General features: G+C 47.4%; 1 protein-coding gene across 29 annotated transcripts in view; it reads left to right on the plus strand.

Annotated features, from left to right (window-relative positions):
- The window catches only part of CAMTA1 (calmodulin binding transcription activator 1), a 976,509-nt gene that overhangs the window by 901,954 nt on the left and 49,956 nt on the right, over positions 1-24,599 (plus strand). For 3 of the 29 annotated variants that reach the window (XM_030805196.1, XM_030805199.1, XM_030805210.1), the window contains exon 1: positions 8,104-8,402. The exons of 21 other annotated variants lie outside the window; for them this stretch is intronic. The gene's annotated coding sequence lies outside the window, so the exon portion shown is untranslated. Of the gene's footprint in view, positions 1-8,101; positions 8,403-24,599 lie in introns of those variants that run through there. 5 more of the 29 variants (XM_030805201.1, XM_030805208.1, XM_030805197.1 and 2 more) reach the window with 5 other exon arrangements.

Genomic DNA, 24,599 nt, shown 5'->3' on the forward strand with positions numbered 1-24,599 from the left:
CCCAGCCAGTTTTTTTTTTTAAATAAATGTTGTCTGCTTTATAAGAAAGCCACACCATGACAGCTTGATTTAGTGCATTTTTTGAGAGTACTTTTCTGATTAAAATGCCCATTTACCACTGTGACTCTACTGGGCCGTAGGGTACACGGCATCCTCTTTGAAGGCTCAGCGGGGTCTTTCTGCCTCATGGAAAAGTTGACTGTAGCCCCACAGGACCTCTGATGCTATCTCAGACCTGAAGACTAGGGTCTCCTGAGCACCTCTTCAGGAGCTTGAGAAGGGTTGGACCCTGAACAGGGAGCCGTAGAGAAGGCTGTGGCAGCCCATACACTCTGCACAGGAGGATCTGTGAGCCCTTAGCTAGGTGAAGAGGTGCAAGGACATGTGGGAATTCTTGCTTAGAAGAAACAGCTTGTATTGCTCTGCTGGTGCAGGCTGGGCTGGATGGGACCTGTGAGTTAAACCAGTGCATGCTAAGAGGTCTGGGCCTGGGTCTTCTCACTCCAGCTACTCCTGAATGGCTACAGAATAAGATTCCATCGGAGCACCTCTCTTGTATCTGTGTGGGATTACTCAATCTGCCTAGGGCATCCTGGCCAGCTCCCTCACAGAGCTGCTGTGCATGTGGGAAAGGCAAGCTTATTCTAACAGCATAGGGAGGAAACTGACAGGAAGGCATCTGCCACCCCGAAAGATCTGGAGCATATCCTGAGGACAGGAGGACCCAAAGTGATGGTGATTTCCGGGTTCTATCCCGTGAGCCCTCACTGAGCACCCACCAGGCCCTGGGCTATCTACTTAAGTTTATCATCCGATTTCATCCCGGCCGTATTCCAGGAGATCTTTCCATCCCCATTCTATTGACAAGGAGCCTGAATCTTAGAGGAGTCAAGTGACTTGTCCTGTGTCACACCGCTGGGGATTCAAACTCAGGGCCATCTGACATTGCAGCCCAGTGGGCACTTTTTCACCATGCCTTCCCACCACCTGAATTGATTTGGGACAATCCGCCTTTTAGTATCCTGCTCCCCTTCACAGCAGAGATGTCTCTGCATTTCCCCCACTTTAATGGCGAGAATAGCTGTGTATTTTATCATCCAACATGTAATAGTGGGGGCCTGGTAGAAGTTGCTGGCGGAATGGATGGGCCTGTGTCAGCCGGCAGGGAGAATGAGTTGAAGGTGGTTTCACTCTGCTTCTTTGGATTCTTTTCTGCATTATATCCATTAGGAGAAACCTGCCAGTTTTTGGGCTGATGGCTAATGCATCTCTTCCTCCCTCCATATTAGAGCTGGCACCTTCCCAGGATGACGCCAGTCATGGCATGTCCTGGTAGCAAACACCTTTTCTCCCCACTATCCTCCACATCACTGTCAGGACCATTATCTCTGGCTGTATAACAAGCCAACCCAAAGCTGAATGGCTCAAAATGATGAGAATGGGTATGTTCTCTTGATGCCGTGGATTGGCCAGGCTCACACATGCAACTGCACTCATGGGACTGATGATTTTAAGCCCAGAGTCAGAGTCCCTGCAGCTGAAGCATAGGGGCACCTGCTCTGTCAGGTCATGCTGGCCATGCACTGTGACCCCCGACCCCCAACATGGCCTTAGACCTGTCCCTTCAGCAGCAACAACGGATTTGGATTAAACAGGATTTTTAAAGAATGATGTTGAGGCTCTAGTCCAGGGCGTCCAATCTTTTGTCTTCCCTGGGCCACAGCAGAAGAAGAAGAATTGTCTTGGGTCACACATAAAGTACACTAACACTAACAATAGCTGATTAGGTTAAAAAAAAATCACACACAAAAAAATTTCATAATGTTTTAAGAAAGTTTACGAATTTGTGTTGGGCCACATTCAAAGCTGTCCTGGCTGGCATGCAGCCCACTGGCTGCGGGCTGGACAACCTTGCAGTGTAGTCTAAACTGATTTTACAGAGGAGGAAACTGAGGCACAGGAAGGGAAAGGAGCTTGCCATGGGGGGCAAGGGGGGGGTGTGGAACTGGAACCAGAGCCCAGGCTGCTAACCCCACACCAGGACCCCGTTCCCCACCTCAGTGCCTCCTTCTTCCTGGACAGCTCAGGGGCCCTGACAGGTGCAGCTCAGCTGGAGATGTTTGAGGCTCTCTGCAAAGCTCCCCCTTTCCCCTGAGTCAGCCAACCATTGTGATCTGCAAGGAGAATCCCAAGTTCTGAATGCTGTTCTCGCCAGGATCCCCAGCTATCAGGGACATCATCATGGCCAGCAGGGACTTCACAGACTCACCCCTGGCTTTTTCACGATCTTCAGAAGCACCGTGAGAAACTGCCTGTCTTCTGACATCTTCTGCCCTGGGCATCACCATCGTGTGACTCAGGGCCTCCCCTGTGCCAATCTCATCTCCTCACCGAGTAGTCATGGGACAGGGCCTGTCTATTCAGATTCCCCTCCTGCCACTGTACCCCACATAGGCCCAGACCGACTCACTGGGAGGATCGGCCATCAGACTCTCCTGACATGGGCCTAGCTTTTTCCGTCGGTCAGTCTTCTTTTCTCAAGTTAAATCCATTGATTTCTATTCTATACTTCTTCATTCTCTTTCTCTTCTCCTTTGTCTATGTGTGTTACAGCTGTATTGAGACATAATTAACATACCATACAATTTACCTATTTGAAGTACAAAGTTTCTGAGTGTTTTCACAGGGTTGTGCAGTCATCACCACAAACTAATTTTAGGACATTTTCATCCCCCAAGAAAGATCCTGGTGCCCATGAATCAGGGTCACTCCCCATTCCTCCTCAGCTCCCCCCCACCACCCTCCCTAGGCAATTATTGATCTATTTTCTGTCACCATAAACTTTCCTAATCTGGATATTTTCTATAAATGATATAATACAATGTATGGACTTGTGGCTGGCTTCTTGCACTTAGCATGATGTTTTTAAGGTTCACCCATGTTGTAGCATGTATCAGTACTTCATTACTTTTTATTGCTAAGTAAATGTCCATATGTGTGGACATCTCTTTTCATTCTCTTGGATATATACCTAGGAATGGAATGGCTGGGTCACATCCTAACTTTATAATTAACCTTTTGAAGAACTGCCAGACTGTTTTCCTAAGTAGCTGTGCCATTTAACATTTCCACCACCAGTGTATAAAAGTTCAAATTTCTCCACATCCTTGCCAGTGCTTGTGATTGTCCTTCTTTGTGATTATAGTCACTTACTGGGTGTGAAGTGGTATCTCATTGTGGTTTGGATTTCCATTTCCTCAGTGACTTTGATTTCCTCAAATCAAATGTTAAGCATTATTGATTATTGCCCTTATGATTGATCTTCTTTGGAGGAATGTCTATTCAGATACTTTGCCCATTTTAAGAAGTGGGTTCTTTGCTTTTTATTTTTGAGCTGTAAGAGTTCTCTTTATATTCGAGATACAAGTCCCTTATGAAATATGAGATTTGCAAATATTTTCTCCCTTTTAGTGAAATGTCTTTTTACTTCTTGATGTTGCCCTTTGAAGCAAAGAGGTTTTCAATTTTGATAATATTCAATTTATTTATTTCTTCCTTTGGTTGCTTGTGCTTTTGATATATTTAAGAAACTATTGCCAAATCCAAGGTCATGAAAGTTTACTGCCATATTTTTTTTTCCAAGAGTTTTTTAGCTTTACCTCTTACATTTAGGTCTTTGATCCACTTTGAGTTACATTTTATATATGGTGAGAGGCAGGGATTCAACTTCATTCTTTTTCATGTGGATAGCCCATTGTCCTAGCCCCATTTGTTGAAGACGATTCTTTCCCCATTGAATTGCCTTGTCAGCTTTACCTGTGGCTTTTTAAAATATTTTCTATTTCTTCAAGCCTTAAAGATATACTGAATATGCATCTTGCTCTTATTTTTAAATTGTCACTTAGTTTGAGCAGAATCTTATGATTTTTTCTTTTACTGGAAGTTGATATATACAGAAACATCTGATTTCTTATTAGACAGGAGAGGTTAGATTATACTGCAGTAACAACCAATTCAATCTCAGGCCTGGATTTCTCATTCATGCTACAAGTCCAACTACAATTGCTAGGGAGGGCCCTACTCATCATGATCACACAGGGGCCCAGGCTGGCAGAGGCTACCTCTTCCTATAAACAAACTTGCACAATTGCCAGGGCCAGGGGAAAGAATGTGGTGGGCATGTCACTGGCTCTTAAGGCTTCTATCTGTAATAACACACATCAGATTTACTCATGTTTAATTGGCTCAAGAAAGTCACATGGTCACATCTAACTTCAAAGGGTTCAGGCCAGTGCAAAGCACCCCCAGGGATAGCAACCAGAGATATTTGGCATATAATGTTAATGACTACCATTTCCCTGGAGTGTATTGAAATGTAACAGGTGTAATGAAATCAGTTGATGTAGAGTTTCTGTTGTGCATCTTGAACTTTAATCATTGTAGTAAAATTCCTTTGTAGAGATTGAGGCTGCATCGAGGCAAGATCACACCATTGCACTCCAGCCTGGGCAAGAGTGAGATCCTGTCTCAAAAAAAAAAAAAAAAAGAAAAAAAAATCCTTTCTAGAAACTTCCAGACTGTTCTATTAAACAAATGATATCTACTTAATGGTAAGAGTTTTTAGGTGCTTGGAATAGGGCAGAATGAACACAGGCTCTGAAGTGAAACCCAGATCCACTGCTTTCCAGCTGTGTGGCTTTAAGCAAGTTATCTGACTTTTTGAAGCTTTTGTCTTACCCTCTATGGAATATCCTACTTGCAGGAGAATTAGCAGCAGTGTATGTGAGTGCCTAGCACAACAGCAGGCAGATAACAGGCATCCAACAGACTAAAATTCCCTTCTTCCTCCTCTGCAACAGGATCCAACCCCTGGGTTCATCCTGAGACCCTCAGCAGGGTTAGGGCTGATATATCAACTCCCTGTATCTGCTTTTTTTCTCCCCCTTTTTGAGACAGGGTCTTGCTCTGTTGCCCAGGCTGGAATGCAGTGGTGTGATCATGGCTTACTGCAGCCTCAACCTCCTGGGTTCAAGCAATCCTCTCGCCTCAGCCTCCCAAATAGCTAGGACTACAGACATACACCACCACACCCAGCTAATTAAAAGAAAAAAAAAATTGTAGAGAGGAGGTCTCACTATGTTGCCCAGGCTGGTCTTGAACTCCTGGGTTCCAGTGATCCTCCTGCCTCGGCCTCCTAAAAGTACTGGGATTACAAGTGTGAGCCACTGTGCCTGGCTGTATCTGCTTTAAGGGACAAAAATTGCACTTAACCTGGGTACTGCCAATGGACTCATAACTGAGTATTCTTTTTCTCTATTTTACAAAACAACCCAGGTATGCTCAAAGCCCCACAAAAACCCAGTGTAACAATACGCTTGAATCACGCGCATGCCTTACTCTCTCATTTTCTAACTTGGAAGAAAGAACACGAATACCACAAGGAACCACCTGTGGAGATTCAGTTCTAGGGCGCTGGCAGCGCTCGGGGCTCGCCTCAGGAGCACCCAGCTCATCCCGCCCTAGCTCTGCCTGACTTTCCAAGAAAGGGACCCAAGGAAGCCTCCTGCTCCTGTGGTGCAGTGAGGACTCAAAGTGGTAGGCACTCCAGAAGAATGAGCCCAGCTGAGGAACAGTACCAGGATATTCCCCATGCAGAAACGTCACCCCAGGCTCCTGACCCCAACCCACTCAGCAGGGCTCAGCCAGTGCCTCCTGGGCTGCTGCAGCCATGACCCCACCTGTCCCACCTGCTCGGCAGAGGTGGGGCTGCTGGAGGAAGGGTGAGGGGTCATGGGTACCCCTGAGGCCCCTCCTCAGACAGCTGGGATGCCAGGGCTGAACCCTGTGTCTGCCAAAACAAACAAACAAACAAACAGGAAAAAGAACTTCCCCACTTGAGAGAGAAAAGACTGAAGATTCCTTCTCTTTAACTAGGTTTCAGGTGCCTGAATTGGATCCAAATCACCACGAGTTCCCTGGCACTTCAGAGTACAGAGGCAGGCGCTGTCTCTCTTGTCAGCCTCCACCCCTGCTGGTCTCTTGCTCACAATCCATTCAGAGCAATTCAACAACCATCAGCTAAGCACTTACAGTGTGCCCCACCAGCACTGTGCAAGCTGCCGGGATGTCAGGCTTTGTTCTTGTTCTCAAGGAGATGAGAGCTGTCTTGCTCTTAGTGAAAAACAACCAACTTCTAGAAACACTTTTTATTAATGTATGATGGACATAATGGAAAAGTGCACATATTCTAAGTATGCAACTCAATGATTTTTCACAAACTAAAACCAGTGCCCAGGTCGAGATTAAAACAGCACCAGAAACCCAGAAGCCACCCCCACCCCAGCCTCCAGCCACTCCTCCTCGCCCCCAAGTACCCCGTTTTGGCAAAGCTGGCAACGGTAGCTAACTTTGATTGAATGTACATCAGTGCCAGGCACTGGTACATGCACCTTCCACCTATTGATTCCTTTAACTCCCGCACCATAGATATGAAGGCACAGACAGTGGGGCACACAGTTAGCAACAAGCCCACTCTGAACCCAGGGGGTTGGTTTCCCGAGCCCATGTGTCCCTGATGACTACCCTTTCATTGGCGCCCTGGAAACAAACAGAACTCACTGTGTACTGCAACACCAACACATAACAAAGCTGGAGGTTTGGTTCTGCTGAGGGCGTCAGGAAAAGCCACTGAGGGTGGCCAGATTTGAACTGGACCTTGATGAATGCATAGGAGTCTCCCTAGCAGATAAAGGGGAGGAGGTGCATAGCAAAGTTGGGGGGTGGGGGCGTGCAAGGGGTCCTGCGTGGTGACCCGGGGGCGGGCGAGGGGCAGACAGGTGCAGTAGGAATACTGACCTAGAGCAGGACTGGAATACGTACTGGGGCTTTGCCAGGGCAGGCTTCGGAACAGGAGATGAACTTGCTCAGGTTTACAGTGGGTGGCAGCCCCCAAGGGAAGCCATGGACGATCTACCGGCATGGGCAGGACCCAGCTTGGTCAGGGTGTCCTTCACGCGGCCTCTAACCAGCGATTCCTCATTGGGTGTACAGGCTTAAGGGCTCTGCAAATGTTGGGGTTGTTTCTGTGTGCGTTTGGGTAGGGTCAGAAAAGAGACTCCGCCCCCAATTTCGAGATACCTTTTTACCCAGATGGCAGAGACATGGCCGATTTTACAGATAATTGACTGTATCTATGTATCTATATCTATTAGTATATAACAAAAACAAAATAGGCGGTCTCATCACAAGTCTTGGGGTCAGGCACTTTCTCTGTGCGAGGCCGTGGGACTGCAAACAGCACAGGGAAAAAAGAAAGCGGGATCCGCTCGGGACGCCTGAGCCTCGATTAAGAGGTGCGGCTCGGGATTTGTGGCCGGGGCGAGAGACCCTCACGCAGAAGTCCCCAAGTACGCAAGGCTGGAGCTGGAACTTTGGAACGCGGAGGTTAGACCCCACAGGGTGGGCGGAGGCCTGCACTCCAGCTAAGGGGGTCCAGCGCCGCACCCCCCGCAAAGCCGGAGCCGCCGCCACCGTCCCCGCCCACCGTCCTCCGCCCCGCCCTGGCCCTCCCCGGGTCCTCGGGCCCCGGCCCCCTCCCTCCCGCCCGGCCCCCACGCTCCCCCGCTCGTTGCGCAGCGCCGGCTCCTCCTGCCGGCTGCATTGCAGACGCCGCCGCCGCAGGGCGCGCCGGGGCCGCGCAGGGAGCCCGAGCCCGGGAACGCGGACCCTCGGCGCGGAGCTTCGGGCGGCCCCGACGGCGCGGGGAGCCGGGCAGGGCGGGCGCGAGGCGGCCCCAGGGGAAGGGGAACGGGCGGCCCGCGCGGGGCTCCGGGGGCCGTCGGCCCGGGCAGCGGGCGCAGCCGTCGGGCTCCGAGCCGTCCCGGCCTCGAGGGGACCGTGGCAGCCCCATTCGCGGGCCGCGCTGAGCTGGGCGGGCGGAGCGGCGGGGACCGCGCCGCGAGGGACCGGGGGCCCGGGCCTCGCGGGGGGACGCCCGGGCCGCGCTCCGCCCGCACCCTCCGGCAGGGCCCCCGCCGTCCAGCGCGGCTCGGGCGCAGTTCCGGCGCAGTCCCCGCGCCGAGCGGCTCCGCGCCCCGCACCAGCCTCTGCCCAGCTCCGGGTGACGTCGCGTCCTCCGATTGGACCACGCGGCCTGGGGGGCGGGGTCGGGTCCGGTGAGCTCACCGCCGCGCCCCGCCATTGGTCCGGGCGGCGCACTCGGGCAGTGGCGGGGAGACCGCGGTACCCGGAGCCCCGCGAGTCGTTCCAGCTGCGGCGAGTGGAGCTGAGCGGGCACGGGGCCGGGCCGGGCCGGGCCGGGCGGGGCCGGGCGGGGCGCGGGAGCCAGTGAGCGGCGGCTCGGCGCAAGCCTGAGGAGTGGGACCCGAGCTCAGCAGGTCCGGGTGAGTGCGCGGCGGCGCGGGGCTAGGCGGAGGGCGCGTGCGGGCGAGGGCGGCGGCCGGCGGGGGCGCGCGCGGGGCGGGGGCGGGGCCGGGGCGGGGGGGGCACGTGTGCTCGCGGGCCGGGGGCGTGGTGCGCGGCCACGCGTGTTCCTGGCGCGAGTGTGCGGGGCCAGGCCGGGAGGGCGTGCGCGGGTCGGACGTGTTTACGCGCGGCGGGGAGGGGCCGCGAGGGTGCGCGCGTTTCTGGCGCGAGTGGGGAGTGTGGGGATGCGGCGGGCCCGGTGTGGGAGGCGTGTTTCTGGGGCGAGAGTGGGAAGTGAGTGTGAAGAGCAAGGGTGAGGGCCTGAAGGGAGGGGGTGCGTTTGGCCGAGGAGTGGGTGGGAGACACGCGTGTCCATGCCGCGAGGGTGTGTCGACGCCCGAGCCTGCGTGGGGCCCGGGGCCGTGTGTCTGGAGTGGCCGAGGGCGTGAGGGGCGCGCGTGTTTGTGCGAGGGGTGTGTGCGGCGGGTGTGAGCCACGCGTGTCTAGGTGCGCGCGCGGGCCGGATGCGCTTCTGGAGCGGTGCGAGGACGCGCGCGTGTGTCTGTGCCGGGGCGAGGGCGGGGACGAGTGTGTCGGGCGCGCGCGGGCGGGGCTGGGGCGGCGTCGGGGCGCGCGGGGGCCCGGCCCGCGGCGAGTGTGTTGGGGTTGGGGCGCGCGGCTCCTCCTCGCCACGGGCTTTTGGGACCCAGCGCCGCCTCCTTCCCGCGGCGGGGCCCGCGGGGCTCCCGGTGTCCCTGGGCTGGCAGGTGTGGGGCGAGGTGCGGGCACAGCCCTGTGCCCCTCAGCGGGGTGCGGGATCGGGCAGCGGGGGACTGTCTCTGCTTACAGCCCAGGGGAGCGGAGGGACGCTGGGCTCACCCGTGTACACAGCGCAGTCCTGAAAGTGGATGGAAGGCTCGGAGGAACTTCTGAGAGCTTTGCTTCCTTGCAGATTGGCGACCGGAGAGCACTTTCCACGTGCAGATGGGCCAGGATAGACGCTCGGGGTGGCCCTTTTGCATTTTCGGAGCTCTGGTCATTGAGTTTCTAGGTATTGCGCCTCTTTAGAGGTGGCGCTGATGGCGTCCTGGTGTTTGAGACTTTTTCGATCTCTGTAGATTACTGCAGACATCAAAAGCATTTCTCTACAAATCAGGTATCAGAATGGATTTCTGAAATGATGATATTCTTGCAGACCGTCTTAATCAGTTGCCTCACCAGGGAAGGACGACAATTTTAAAGTCCATTTTCTATTTTGCCCACTTTTACTTGATAGGATTTCTGTTGGCAGCCTGAAGTATCTAATCCCGGAAGCCGACTCAGTAAACGTGAGAGGTGCCCTCAGATAACTACAGAAGTGCCTCCTGTGTTTGGTTGCTTGAATGAATGCATTATATTTTTTTTCCACCAGTGAGGCCAACCCCTGACTTTTTAAAATTGTGCTCCCAAGTTTTATCGATAAAATGTCTGGCTATACATACAAGGAGTCTTTTTCTCTTACTACCTTGAGGAACTGAAGTGTTCCGTTTCCCTACAGAATCTGTGTCTTATCGAGAAACTATTGCTGGGAACCGGATCAAGAGAAATGCATTATGCAGAAGCACTTTTCCTGCTGTGTGTTTAGAAAAAAAAGTTATTATTCCAAGACCAGAATTAGACACTAGCAAATAAATTTATGTTTCTCTTTTCCTTTGTATTAGATTTAGAGAGTAATAATGTTTAATGTTCTAGAAAATAGCGTTTACTTACAGCGTATGCATTTCCTAAATAAATTTAACCTAGTAGTGAAAAGAAGCAGAGAACTGCTGTGTATTCCTGAGAGACCTTGATGAGGTCGTCCTGATTAATTATAATCTGAACAACTCAAATGGAAATACAGTATTTCATGTACTCGTTAATAACAGTCTTGTTTGTATTATTTAAGGATTTGACTTTGGTGATACCTTGGCAGATGCATTATTTCAGGCTATTCTTCTTTTTTTGAGATGGAGTCTCGCTCTGTTGCCCAGGCTGGAGTGCAGTGCCATGATTCCGGGCTCACCACAACCTGCACCTCCCGGGTTCAAGTGATTCTCCTGCCTCAGTCTCCCGAGTAGCTGGGACTACAGGTGCGCGCCACCATGCCCAGCTCATTTTTGTATTTTGGTAGAGATGGGGTTTCACTATGTTGGCCAGGTTGGTCTTGAACTCCTGACCTTGTGATCTGCCTGCCTCAGCCTCCCAAAGTGGTGGGATTACAGGCATGAGCCACCGCGCCCGGCCCAGGCTTTTCTTTAGTCTTCTGTTTAGGACTGAACTCGGCCTTTACTAAGAGCTGTCACTGCTGCAGTATATTCATGTGGGGCTGTTCTAGAATCCAGTACGTGAAAAACAAGTGGAACTGAGAATTGTTTACTTAATATGAGAAAGATAGCAAAGTTAAAGAATTGGTTGACATGAAAGTTTCCCAAGTGAAAGATGTGAGGCTCTTTTTGAAACAGATTTCACTCTGTCGCCCAGGCTGGAGTACAGTGGCATAACCATGGTTCAGTGCAGCCTCCACCTCCCGGGCTCAGGTGATCCTCCCACCTCAGTCTCCTGGGTAGCTGGGACTACAGGCACACACCACCATGCCCGGCTAATTTGTTGTATTTTTTGTAGAGACGAGGTTTCTCCATGTTGCCCAGGCTGGGCTCAAACTCCTGAGCTCAAGTGATCCACCCACCTTTGCCTCCCAAAGTGCTGAGATTACAGTCGTGATGGTGGGAGAAGTCCACATGTGATGTATTGAGTTACATTAAAAACCACATGTTAATATTACTCACATTTAACATTTCAGAAGTGCTTATTAGCCTGCTGGGTGACACCAATGGGTAGTGTCACATCATGTCATGGGGATGTTGGCATTCACAGTCATGGAGACCTTTAGTTAGAGTCTTATCCTCTTCTTGAATGAGTTGCCCTGAAGTCAAATGACCATCTTTTCTTTGCTATTCTCTTATGTAACTACATTTGGCTTAACATGACAGGCAGACAAGGAGATGCCATCGCCATCAGGAGATAGTTACTCTTCACCCAACAAGCAGTACAGCAAGTGACTCATTAAAACCATGGTATGATACCTTGTGAATAGTAACTTTAAAAATAGGGCCGGGTGTGGTGGCTGACACTTGTAATTCTAGCACTTTGGGAGGCTGAGGAAGGTGGATCGCTTGAGCCTAGGAGTTCAAGACCAGCCTGGGCAACATGGAGAAACCCCATCTCTACAAAAAATACAAAAATTAGCCAGGTGTGGCGGTGCATGCCTACAGCCCCAGCTACTCAGGAGGCTGAGGTTGGAGGATCGCCCGAGCCCAGTAGGTGGAGGTTGCAGTGAGCTGTGATTGTGCCATTGCACTCCATCCTGGGCAACAGAGTGAGACCCCATCTCAACAAAACAAAACAAAAAATAGCCAGGCGTGGTGGCTTTCACCTCTAATCTCTGCACTTTGGGAGGCCAAGGCAGAAGGATCGCTTGAGCCCAGGAGTTCAAGGCTGCAGTGAGCCATGGTCATGCCACTGCTATGCAGCCTGGGCAACAGCAAGACCCTGATTCAAAAAAAAGAGAAAGAAAAAGACAGTGGAGGGGGAGAATGCCAGTATGATCTTGTATAATGCTTCATTTCAGTAAAGTTCCTTTGATAGACTAACTGGAATTTTAGTTTATATTGTGATCCCTGTAATTTGCTTAATTTTATATTGTCTTGTAAACATTGAAAATAGAGCATAGTTTTAGACATCATGTGGAGAGACTGGTCAACTCATCTTTGAAGCACCTACTATATACATCAGTTGCTTTGCAAATTAAAACTAATAATTAAATGTTACTTTGAGGAAGTTAAAGTATAAGGAGTTTATGAGGATAAATGTTTCTGGGAGTTAAAGTGCTGATCATAAAGCTACGTAATGTTTTTGTAATGTGGAAAGTGATGATAAGCCATGTAAATAAATTTCTCCATTATATTAAACTAATATTTATCAACTACTAAAATTAATCAGTCTCTCCATTTTTTTCACCTTTCTTGTTTTACCTGACTTTCACCACCCCATACATCATGTTTCACTCTCCAGCTGGCCTTGCCCTATCCCCAGCCACACGGCATGAGCCCTCTGTCACACACAGCCAGGCTGGTGTGCTGATGTACGTACCTTCACCCATACTCCATGTTAAATTCTATCTCTTTTTTCCTCTGAGCCTCACTCAAGTCTTATTAATGAAGCTTTTTTTCTCACCTCCCAGGTTAGATTAACAGCTGTTTGTGGGGTGTGGAGGGGCGGCACCTAAGCTGTATCTTCTACTATGCCTATCATAATGCCATCTGGGAGTTGACGTTTCATGAATACTGTTAGTTGGCAAAGAAATTATCCAGCATGATGCTACTCATTGGGTAGGGTGAGGAGACTGTAATGAAATGTGTTTCTTCAAGCCCAAGACAAACGATCCTACTCCGTGCCTTTGGTTCAGTCTTGCTTGTTGGTCATTTAGGCACAAACTCCAAATGATCTCCCATGCAGGTCAGTTCAAGGAGGAGTGAGAGGAGTCAAAAATCAATCTATGTGGATGTGAGTCTAAAGCCAACTGGTGGATGTGAGTTTTCACCTAAGTGGTCTTGAGGTGGCCCTAAAAATCCTGGACACTGTACCAGTGTAAAATAAGCCTGACACCTGAATCATTTTCCCAGACTTAGAAGATTGGCCAGAAGCCCGCTGTCTAGGGATGTGTGTAGGTAACAGCTGGTTTCTTTCATATAATACAGCAGGATGGGCACTGGGTGTTTCAGCTCTACCATTCACTCAATGAGAAACCTTACGTAAATTACCTTGTATCTCCGGCTCTCTTACCTGTTTTCCAAACCCATTAGTGGTTCAGAAAAGCATGGTCACCATCATCAGATTTTAAAATCAGAGTGCATTGCACATAGTAAGGGTAAGTATTGATTTGGGAAGCTTTTTTGTTTCCATATGGGAGTGTGTGTGCTGGCTTCTATTTCTTTCTGTGGACCACAGTTTAAAAAAGTTGAAAGCCACTAGACTGGATATTTCCTAATTCTCTCAATTCAGCTGTTCTGCTGTGATTCTTTTCTGTGGTATGTGTCTGTTATGACGCCGCATTTAGCAGTCACCTAAGGCCTGAAAGAGTTAAGATACCTCCATATGTATGAATTCAACAGATAGTCTCCAGCCAGGTCAGAGCTCAGTATACCTTTCCTTGTTTTACTGAATGTTTGGGCAGTCAACATTGAATCAGTGTTTTGAATAAGCAAGACAGTTTATTGCTACTGTCATTTATCACGTTTTGTAGATAAATTCTAATAACATTTGTATAATAAGGTATATTTAATGATATTGAATAACAATTTTTTATTTGTAAGTGGAAGCAGAACTTTTCTAATTATTTAGCAAAGGATCTACATTTCAGTTAATAGATTGACTATTTACTTTTTTTTTTTATTTTTTTTTTTTTCAGACAGTGTCTCACTGTGTCACCCAGACTGGAGTGCAATGGCGCCATCTTGGCTCACTGCAACCTCTGCCTTCCAGGTCCAAGCTATACTGGTGCCTCAGCCTCCCGAGTAGCTGGGATTACAGGCATGCACCACCACACCCAGCTAATTTTTGTATTTTTTGGTATAGATGGGGTTTCACCCTGTTGGCCAAGCTGGTCTGGAACTCCTGGCCTCAAGTTAGCCATCTGCTTCAGCTTCCCAAAGTGCTGGGATAACAGGTGTGAGCCACCACACCTGGCCAATAGATTGACTTTAGACTCCTCTTCCAGCTGCAAGTAACAGAACTCCACCTCAGACTGGCTTACATAAAAAAGGGAACTTGGCCAAGTGTGGTGGCTCACACCTGTAATCCCAGCACTTTGGGAGGTCAAGGCAGGAGGATCTCTTGAGGCCAGGAGTCTGAGACTAGCCTAGGCAACATAGCAAGACCTCATCTTTAAAAAAAAATTTAAAACAAATAGCTGGACACAGTGGCACACGCCTGTAGTCCCAGCTACTCGGGACGCTGAAGCAGGAGGATTGCTTGAGCCCAGGAGTTTGAGGCTGCGGTGAGCCGCGATTATACCATTGCACTCCAGCCTGGGTGACAGAGCAAGACCCTGTCTCAAAAAAAAAAAAAAAAAGGAATTTATTGACTCTTATGAAGTCCAGAATTAGTGTTATCTTCAGATAGAACTGGCTCTAGATGCGCAATGATGTCATTAGGCCTCCCCCACTGCCCCCACCCCACTCTCCTCCTCTAGTTAATTTTATTCTCAAGCAGGGAAGGGTCCCCAATATGGCAGCAAGATGGCCCACTCTGAGCTACAGACTTATCACCTGCCAAATTACCAGATGTCTCCAGGAAGACAGCTCCTCTTTCCCTGTAGTTACAGGAAATGTTTCATCTCTTATTGGCCCACCTTGAGTCACGTGTCCAACCTCTTGAATAAGGGGACATGGTCCTCTCATAAGGCCTGGCTCATACACCCCTGGAGCCAAGAATTGGGCTCTGCGCCACCTAAACCAGGTGCAGTTCCTTAGTTCAGGCTGCTCTAACAAAGTACCATGGACAGGTGTCCTATCAACAGAAATTTATTTCTCATAGTTCTGGAGGCTGAAAGTCCAAGATCAGTGCCAGCATGGTGAGGGTCACTTCTGAGTTGTAGATTGCCAACTTCTTGCTATATCCTTACAAGGTGGAAAGAGGGCAAGTTGCTCTCTGGGATCCCTTTTATAAGGGCACCCATATATAATCCCATTCATGAGGGCTGTACTCTCAAGACCTAATCACCTTCCAGAGGCCCCACTTCCTAATACCATCACTTTGGGAGTTGAGATTTCAACATAGGAATTTTAGGAAGATGTAACATTCAGTCCATTGCACTCCCCAAGGAAGAAGCAAGGTGCCCTGATCAGGGATGAAGGAAGGGATGCTAGGGGGGCCAACTGTGAAGGAACCAATAGGTTTTGGTCTTCACACTTGATTGTCATAGTCCTAAAGAGAACACCATCCTGAAGCCACAGAAACTCACTCTAGGGTTTTCTTCGTTGCTTTTATTCTCATGGTCCCATTTTAAATGAGAAAGAGGAACCAGAACCTATCACCTTTTAGTGAATCTTTAAATGGATATTGACTAACAATTTCTAGGACCATTTCTAGAAAGTATGGTTCAGTTCCTTAGTATTATACACTGTGGTTTGGATTAATCACCAAATAATTTATTTAAATATCCTCTTTTATAGTGAAAGAAATGATGTCACTCTAGCCAGAACCAATGCCCCTGGCGCACATGTGTGTGTAAGATGTTTTATCTAATAATGTAAAAAATAGGCTGGGCGCAGTGGCTCATGCTTGTAATCCCAGCACTTTGGGAGGCCGAGGCGGGCGGATCACGAAGTCAGGAGATCGAGACCACGGTGAAACCCCGTCTCTACTAAAAATACAAAAAATTAGCCGGGCGTGGTGGCGGGCGCCTGTAGTCCCAGCTACTCGGAGAGGCTGAGGCAGGAGAATGGCGTGAACCTGGGAGGCGGAGCTAGCAGCCAGCCGAGATCGCGCCACTGCACTCCAGCCTGGGTGAGAGCGCGAGACTCCATCTCAAAAAAAAAAAAAAAATAGGAAGTACTTAGCCTCAAACTGATGATTCCGAAAGCTTTAAGTCGGTTGAGTAATATTTCCCAGAAAAACAGTGCAATAAATGGCAGGTACGTTCCCAGGCTAGCCTAAGAACAAAAACCTTTTGGGACCCACTATAGATACTCTGCATTTGCAGGAGAGAAATAATTAAAATAATGTGTGTGCATGCATATATATGCATATTATAAAACATGGAACTACATAATCTATACAGCCTATCAATGTATAACATACAAGTATGTGTTGCACAACAAGTGAAAGAGAGAACCTCACATTTATATATTAAGTGATGCTGCTTAAATAAGGAAATATATAAAATAACTTTGGTAAATGGAAACAGTTTTGGTGAAGATTCTTAACTCACAAGAGTAGAACTCAAAATGGTTCTCTGAAAATACAGTCTAGTTCTCTAGTGTTTTAGAATAAAGTTAGATAGAATAAGTAATATAAATTTATTGATAACCTAACTCCAACATTATTCATTCTAATTACTTTTTTTTTTTTTTTTGAGAGAGTCTGACTCTGATGCCCAGGCCAAAGTGTAGTTGTGCGATCTCAGCTCACTGCAACTCCCGCTGCCCAGGCTCAAGTGATCCTCCCACCTCAGCCTCCCAAGTAACAGGGACCACAGGTGTGCATCACTGTGCCTGGCTAGTTTTTGGATTTTTTGTAGAGACAGGGTTTCATATGTTCCCCAGGCTGGTCTTGAACTCCTGAGCTCAAGCAGTCCACCTGCCTCGCCTCCCCAAGTGCTAGGATTACAGGCCTGAGCCACCACATCCAGCTCAATCTTACTTTTATTCCCAAATGGAACAAAGAAAGAGAGAGAAATCTTTCTGAGGTGCCTCGGATAATTAAAACAAGGATAGGGAAATGTATTAGTCCATTTTCATGCTGCTATGAGGAAATACTCAAGACTGGGTAATTTATAGAGAAAAAGAGGTTGAATGGACTCAGTTCCACACGGCTGGGGTAGCCTCACAATCATGGCAGAAAGCGAAGGAGGAGCAAAGGCACGTCTTACGTGGCAGCAGGTGAGAGGACGTGTGCAGGGGAATTGCCCTTTATAAAACCATCAGATCTCATGAGTCTTATTCACGAGAACAGCACGGGAAAAATCCACCCTCATGATTCAGTTACCTCCGACTGGGTCCTGCCCACGACATGGTGATTATGGGAGCTACCATTCAAGATGAGATTTGGGTGGAAACACAGCCAAACCATATCAGGAGAGGGTGGATTAAAGAAGTGATTCTGTCTGTCAAAGGTTGTCTGAAGTGGAATTGACTGACCACACACAGTGAGCAAGGGAGTCTCCTGAGATGGGAGAGAGGCAATGGTAGTGGGGAGACATTGGGTCAAACCATTTCCCACACTGATCTCTGGTTGGCATGCACCACTCATCCACGTAGTTTTATTGGAGTCTGCACTAGGCTGGAGTAGCACCTGAGCCTGATGAGAGAAAGAGGAAGAGTATGGACCAGGACTTTCCTAACCTGGAGACTGTCTATATCAAAAAGGTATCCTTAGGGCTAGTTTCCTTCCCAAACTCTTCCGTGGAAACATTAGTTTCAGGAAATGTCTATAAGAACTGCCCCCACCCCCCATCCCACAAAAAGGTTCACATAAGTTTAAGAAACACACCTACTGTTGGCGATTATCAATTTGTAGTGTGTATTAGCATATTAGGGTTCAGAAAAGTCTTCCCTTAATGAGGTGTAAATGTATTTATTTGTGTTTAATCTAGTACTTCCAAAACATCTTTGATACAACATTCTGTGTTTGCCAATCAATAGCTCATGGGCCATGTTCTACAGAATTCGACCTGGGAAATGCTTCAGTAGATAGACCATCCTCACAAAATAGTTCTGAGGTTGTGGCGTGGCTCTATGAGCCCTCTGAAATTGAATGCAAGATCTTATATGTACGTATGTTTGTAGGAGAGGACTCACAGCCTTTATGATTGTCAAAGAGCCCCTGAACAAAAAGGGTAAGAATTGTTGTTAAGGGCTCTTTTCTAACAAGGGAAGTTCAGTTTCTCTTAAATTTCTCTTATATTTCATATCAGCATAGGGGATATTGCTCGGTGAGCACCGCAGCCACTCAGGGGTCCACACTGAAGAGGCCAAGTTATGAACAGGGGCTGAGCAGTCACTTGATTATTGTGTTTATGGTTGAACAGATTTTAAAATGGGCAGCTACTCTCTTTCCACCACGAATTGTGGAAAGATACTGTCTATGCAAGACACTGACTTTTAGCCAAACTCCAGATACATTCATTTCTGAAAACAGAAGAAAATAACATGTTATTTCATTGCCATAAAGGGACTTCTTGAAAAGTGAAGGCCCACTGACCTGCAGAAGAGAATGTTGAGAGTGATTTAGTAATACAATAGCAATAAATTTAGTTATACAAAACCAATAAACTATGGAAAGCTTTTCCTTCAAGAAATTTAAAACATCCAACTCATCTACGTTCAGATTTAGAAATCAGCATGTATTCCTCTGAATGGTCTACCTTTAAGCCAATTCATCAGAGCATCAGAGAGCTGTGAAGTTGGACCACATTGGACCTTTGCTGAATTGCTTTGATGAAATGGTGCTTTGGTGTTCTTTAATACCAAACAGTAATAAACAGTCACTTGAAACCTAGTAGTGCCTTTGTCGCAAGGATGTTGAAATCTATTAAATCACAGCATCTTTTTTTTTTTTTTTTTTTGGAGACAGAGTCTTGCCTTGTCGCCCAGGCCCTGGCATTAGGCACGATCTCAGCTCACTGCAAGCCTCTGTCTCCTGGGTTCAGGTGATTCTCTTGCCTCAGCCTCCCAAGTAGCTGGGACTCCAGGTGCGTGTCACCACACCTGGCTAATTTTTGTATTTTTAGCAGAGACGGAGTTTCACCATGTGGGTCAGGCTGGTCTTAAACTCCTGACCTCAGGTGATCTGCCCGCCTCGGCCTCCCAAAGTGCTGGGATTACAGGTGTGAGCCACCACGTTTGGCCCACAGCATCCTTCTTATTAGGACCTATGGGAGAAATTTATTTCAGATCCTAGTACCAAGGAAAGTCATGCTATCCAAAGCGACTGATGTAGTGTGATCTTGAAACTCACTGCCCCCTTTTTCCTTTGTTTGCTACGTTCATCCCAATTTGGGACTCATATTTCACCATTTTGGAGGGTTTAGTCTGTGTTTTCTGTGAAACAGTTTTACTGGAGCTTTCTTTTATCCTTGTCTGTAACATCATGAGTCCTGATTTTGCCTAATCTGCTATTAATCACAAGTATTTTTGTTAGCCACCTCACACAGGATTGTTACCAGTTAAGTGAGAGCAGGAAGGGAAATAAAGAGGCTCGGGGGAATGGGCTGGGACAGGGAAGGAAAATCAGGAAAAGCGGGGAAGAGCAGAGAACAGACTAAGAAGCATCTGGAGGTATTAGGGATTCGAGAGAGGATTCTCAGAAACAGTGCACAGTGCCACCAGAGTTGGCTATTAACGTTTTGTTCCATTATTTAACCGCTCCCTCAACCACTTGGGGGGGTTCTATAAGGATCTGCAGATTGCATAGCCCCTGAAACTGGATGAAGTCAAGCTGCATCCCATAGCCACACACTTTTTTTTTTTTTTTTTTTTTTTTTTTTTCTTGAGGCACGGTCTCTCTCTCTGGGCCAGACTGGAATGCAGTGGCACAATCATGGCTCACTGCAGCCTTGAACTTCTGGGCTCAAGTGATCCTCCCACCTCAGCCTCCCAAAGTGCTGGGATTACAGGTGTAGCCACTGTGCCAGCCACATCCCCCTTTCACAGAAAGCACCCTTAAGTGTTTTTGCTTTTCTGCGTAATCCAAGGGATGCTTTAATACTGGCCTCGGTAATTCATACATTTGTTCAGGCCTCACTGATTTGAAATTTGCAAAAATCGGAGGATGACTGGTCTAGGGGTAGGGTGCCAAGGGATACTGAGAGGAACCGAGTGCCGTGCCGGCATGGGAGAGCAGTCTTTGATGTATTCTGATGTGGCATATGGAGCCGAGGCATGACAGAATCCTCACAGGCATCGTGACACTACTCAAAAGAAGCTTAATGACTAAAAATTTTCTAAAACCCTGTGCTTCCCTTGAGGAAATAGTTTATTTCTGAATAAAATATTTATGTGGTATATCGACTTTTTAAAAATATCATCTATTTATCAGAAGGGTCTATGATGAATTATAAAATTGTTTTGCTTTGTTTTATTTTGTTTTTGAAACACGGTCTCACTCTGTTGCCCGGGCTGGAGTGCAGTGGCATGATTGAAGCTCACTGTGGCCTCCACCTTCTGGGCTCACGTGATCCCCCCGTCTCGGCCTCCAGAGTAGCTGGGACTACAGGCCCATGCCACCATGCCCAGCTAATTTTTTTATGTTTTGTTGAGATAGGGTCTTACTATGTGGCCCAGGCTGGTCTCCAACTCCTGAGTTCAAGTGATCCTCCTGCCCCAGCCTCAAAGTGCTGGGATTACAGGCATGAGACACTGTGCCCAGCTAATATTTTTAAATCATTTTATCCATTAGGACCTATTTTATTAGCCCCTAATAATAAAGATAAAATATTGGACAGATATTTTATCCAGAATACAGCTATTTATTTTAAGATATGTACATTTCATTCTACTAAGTTGGGAAGGACTTATTTACCTGTATGTTTTCCAGATTTTATGGCACTATGAAAAACATTATAATTAATAAACTTGTGAGGTCTGGAACAGAAGTCTTTTATGTAGAATCCAGTATTTAGAAAAATACATATTTTTGGAACGTCTTGGGCTTTAACTCTCACAAGTTAGCAAGACAGTTAGGACCGTCTGTGCAGATGGTCCCCCTACAGTTAGTTCTGAGAGCCAAGGCTTGCCAACAGCAGTCCTAAATAATGTATGCAGAATGAGCTTGGCACAACTAATGAGGATCCAGCAATCCCACCACTGGGTCTGTAGCCAAAGGAAATGAAATTAGGATGTCAGAGAGAGATCTGCACTCCCGTGTTTATGGCAACACTGTTCATAATAGCCAGGATACGGTAGCACCCTGAGTGTCCATCTGTGGATGAATGTGTAAGGAAAATGTGGTCCGTGTCTACAGTGGAGTACTATTCAGCCATAAAACAGAATGAAATCCTGCCATTGCCAACATCAGAGCTCAATATGGACAGCATTCTGTGAAGTGAAGTAAGCCAGGCACAGAAAGACAAATGCCACATGATCTCACTCCTAGGCGGCGTCTTAAAAATTTGATCTCATGGCAGTGGACAATAGAATAGTCATTACCAGAGGCTGGGAATGGGGACGTTGGGGAGATGTTTGTCAGAGAATGTGTATTTACAGATAGACAGGAGGAATCAGTTCAAGAGATTATTGTACAGCCTGGTGACTCGAGTTCATCATGATATATTCCTGAACATTGCTAAGAGGGTAGACGTTAAATGCCCTCACCACAAAAATGATAGCTGTGTCATTATTTAATGAACAAATGTACTCCGAAGTACATTTGTACATAGTGCATTACTATGTAGTACATTTGTTAATTAGCTAGATTTCATCTTTCCACAACGTTCATATACTTCAAAACATCAGGTTGTATGCAATAAATACGTACAATTTATGTCCATGTAAAAAAAATTTGAGGCCAGGCTCACACCTGTAATCTCAGCACTTTGGGAGGCTGAGGCAAGAGGATCACTTGAGCCCAGGAGTTCGAGATTAGCCTGGGCAACATAGTGAAACCCTACCTCTACCAAAAATACAAAAAATTAGCCAGGCTTGGTGGTGCATGCCTGTGGTCCCAGCTACTTAGGAGGCTAAGGCAGGAGGTAGAGGCTGTGGTGAGCCATGTTTGCACCACTGCACTCCAGCCTGAGCAACAAAGTGAGACCCTGTCTAAAAAAGAAAAATAAAAAAATAAAAACTGATATTATTCGTATTAGCTAAAAGGTGGCCATGGAGGAGCTGCTTTTAATAACTTGGCTGAAAAAAAGCCCATCATAGAAATGACTCGTGGAAACAAATATTTGTTGTACATATTATTCTGTACCTTGTCCTTCTTGAAGTTCACATTGTATATTTCCAATAGTTGAAATTAAATCATTTAGTCAATAAATATTTACAGAGGGCCTACTGTGCACCAGGAATTTCTGCTAGGCCTCAGGAATGCAGCAGTGACTGGGATGAACGTAGTCCTTGGCCTGAGCCAACACAGTCTCTCTTTACGTTCATGTGTATGAGATTGAGTTGCTGGAGACAAAGACTCATATCGTGTTGGGTTTTTGCAGTCCCAGTGGCTAACAACTTGAGTTGTCTTGTTCACCCTTAGTTCCCTAGAGCCTTGGCACAGTCTTTGCTAGCAGTGGGCATTCCGTAAACACAGTGGGCATTCCATAAACATTTGTGGAATGAGTCTGTTCTGGCTGGATTCTCCATAGTTCTTCCCCAAGGATTTCAAGTGGTGTTTTGATCATGCTGGGCGCCACTGAACAATCCGCTGGTGCTTAATTATTGTATCCATACCTCCTGACAATTCCTGCACACTTCGTCGTTTCTGTCTTTGCAGTTTCCCTTCTCAAGTGTTAGGATTTTCATTTTCCATTTTCCTTTATATAACCCATTTAAATCACGCCTTCGTGTCCAGGTTAGATCATTTATTGTTCATCTCCAAGTCTCATTACAGCACTTTTTTTTTTTTTTTTTTTTTGAGACAGGGTCTCGCTCTGTCACCCAGGCTGGAGTGCAGTGGCACCATCTCAGCTCACTGCAACTTCTGCCCCCCAGGTTCAGGCGATTCTCCTGCCTCAGCCTCCCGAGTAGCTGAGAATACAGGCACATGCTACCATGCCCAGCTAATTTTTGTATTTTTATACAAAAAAATTAGCCGGGCGTGGTGGCGGGCGCCTGTAGTCCCAGCTACTCGGAGAGGCTGAGGCAGGAGAATGGCGTGAACCCAGGAGGCGGAGCTTGCAGTGAGCCGAGATTGCGCCACTGCACTCCAGCCTGGGCGACAGAGCGAGACTGTCTCAAAAAAAAAAAAAAAAAAATTTTTTGTATTTTTAGTAGAGATGGTTTTCCCTATGTTTCTCAGGCTGATCTTGAACTCCTGACTTCAGGTGATCCCCCTGCCTCGGCCTCCCAAAGTGCTGGGATTGCAGGCATGAGCCTGGCCAGCACTTTTTTTTTTTTTTTTTAAAGACCTCATTAGTCTTTTTTTTTTTTGAGACGGAGTCTCGCTCTGTCACCCAGGCTGGAGTGCAGTGGCGCAATCTCGGCTCACTGCAAGCTCCGCCTCCCGGGTTCACGCCATTCTCCTGCCTCAGCCTCTCCGAGTAGCTGAGACTACAGGCGCCCGCCACCACGCCCGGCTAATTTTTTTGTATTTTTAGTAGAGACGGGGTTTCACCGTGGTCTCGGTCTCCTGACCTTGTGATCCACCCGCCTCGGCCTCCCAAAGTGCTGGGATTACAAGCGTGAGCCACTGCGCCCGGCAAGACCTCATTAGTCTTAGGAGTAATATGCTTTCTCCGTTCTTCTGCATTCATTTCACTAGTCTTACTTTAGAATGTCTCAATTCTTGTTTATAATATTTCTGATTTTCACTGTGCACTGAAACTGTTGAGGCAGTGTGCTCCAAACTTGTTGCTTTCTGCAAAGTTAGCTGACTTTAAGATGTTCTTCTCTTTTGTAGACTCTTTAAAGGTGAGTGCAGAATCTGTATGGGAGTTCCAAATCTCTTTTGTGCTTCATGCTAATTAGCTGCAGTTTTACTACCTTTGTCTTTAGTTGGATTTGTTACTTCACTGACAGCAGAGTTGGCTCCTGCATGGTGGAGGTGCCGTCGGTGCCCGAGGCTGTGTTGTGATGTGGCTGCCTGAATGTTCCTTGGAGAATAGGTTTGAGATTTTCACCCCGAGACACCCCTAACTCTAGTATTGAAAGATTTCAAATGAGAAATGATTGTCAGTTTGCTTTGCTGCCCTTGTAACATTTTGTCTCATCACTGTTGGTCCGTTGTTTTGGCAGCATGCTGAATGATTTTTCTTAAGGAATCCAAGACTGAATATGGGGATAGTGTAAAACAAAGACCAGGAAGAAGAAGTATGGATGCAGAATTATGACAAATGGAGAAGGCCTAAGCAGCATTGCTCATTGCCAGCTCTAGTGTTTCGGTAGACAGCGTCGGAGAGTTTTTAAAAAGTGGAGTATGGCGGTTTTTTCTACGGCTAAATTTAGCCATTGCTTTGGAAAATCAGAGTGGTACAGTTTGTGCCTTATCTCCACCCGGCCCTTACCCTTCCCTCTGCACTTGGACATCTTAAACGGCTTGCCAGGGAGGAGCAGCTTAATATACTCTCGTGGCCCCATTTATTCTGGGAGGGAATTAAGTGACTTCATTTTCCCTGTCCTTCTGAGCTTCCTAAAAAATTTAGGAGACTTCCTAAGCAGCGCTCACAGCGCTCTACAGAAATAGTTGCAGGCATGCCTCCTTTGCCTCCTCAGCTCTCCCTGCCAGGG

The sequence above is a fragment of the Nomascus leucogenys genome, chromosome 24 (genome assembly GCF_006542625.1).
Source record: "Nomascus leucogenys isolate Asia chromosome 24, Asia_NLE_v1, whole genome shotgun sequence".
NCBI lineage: Eukaryota > Metazoa > Chordata > Mammalia > Primates > Hylobatidae > Nomascus > Nomascus leucogenys.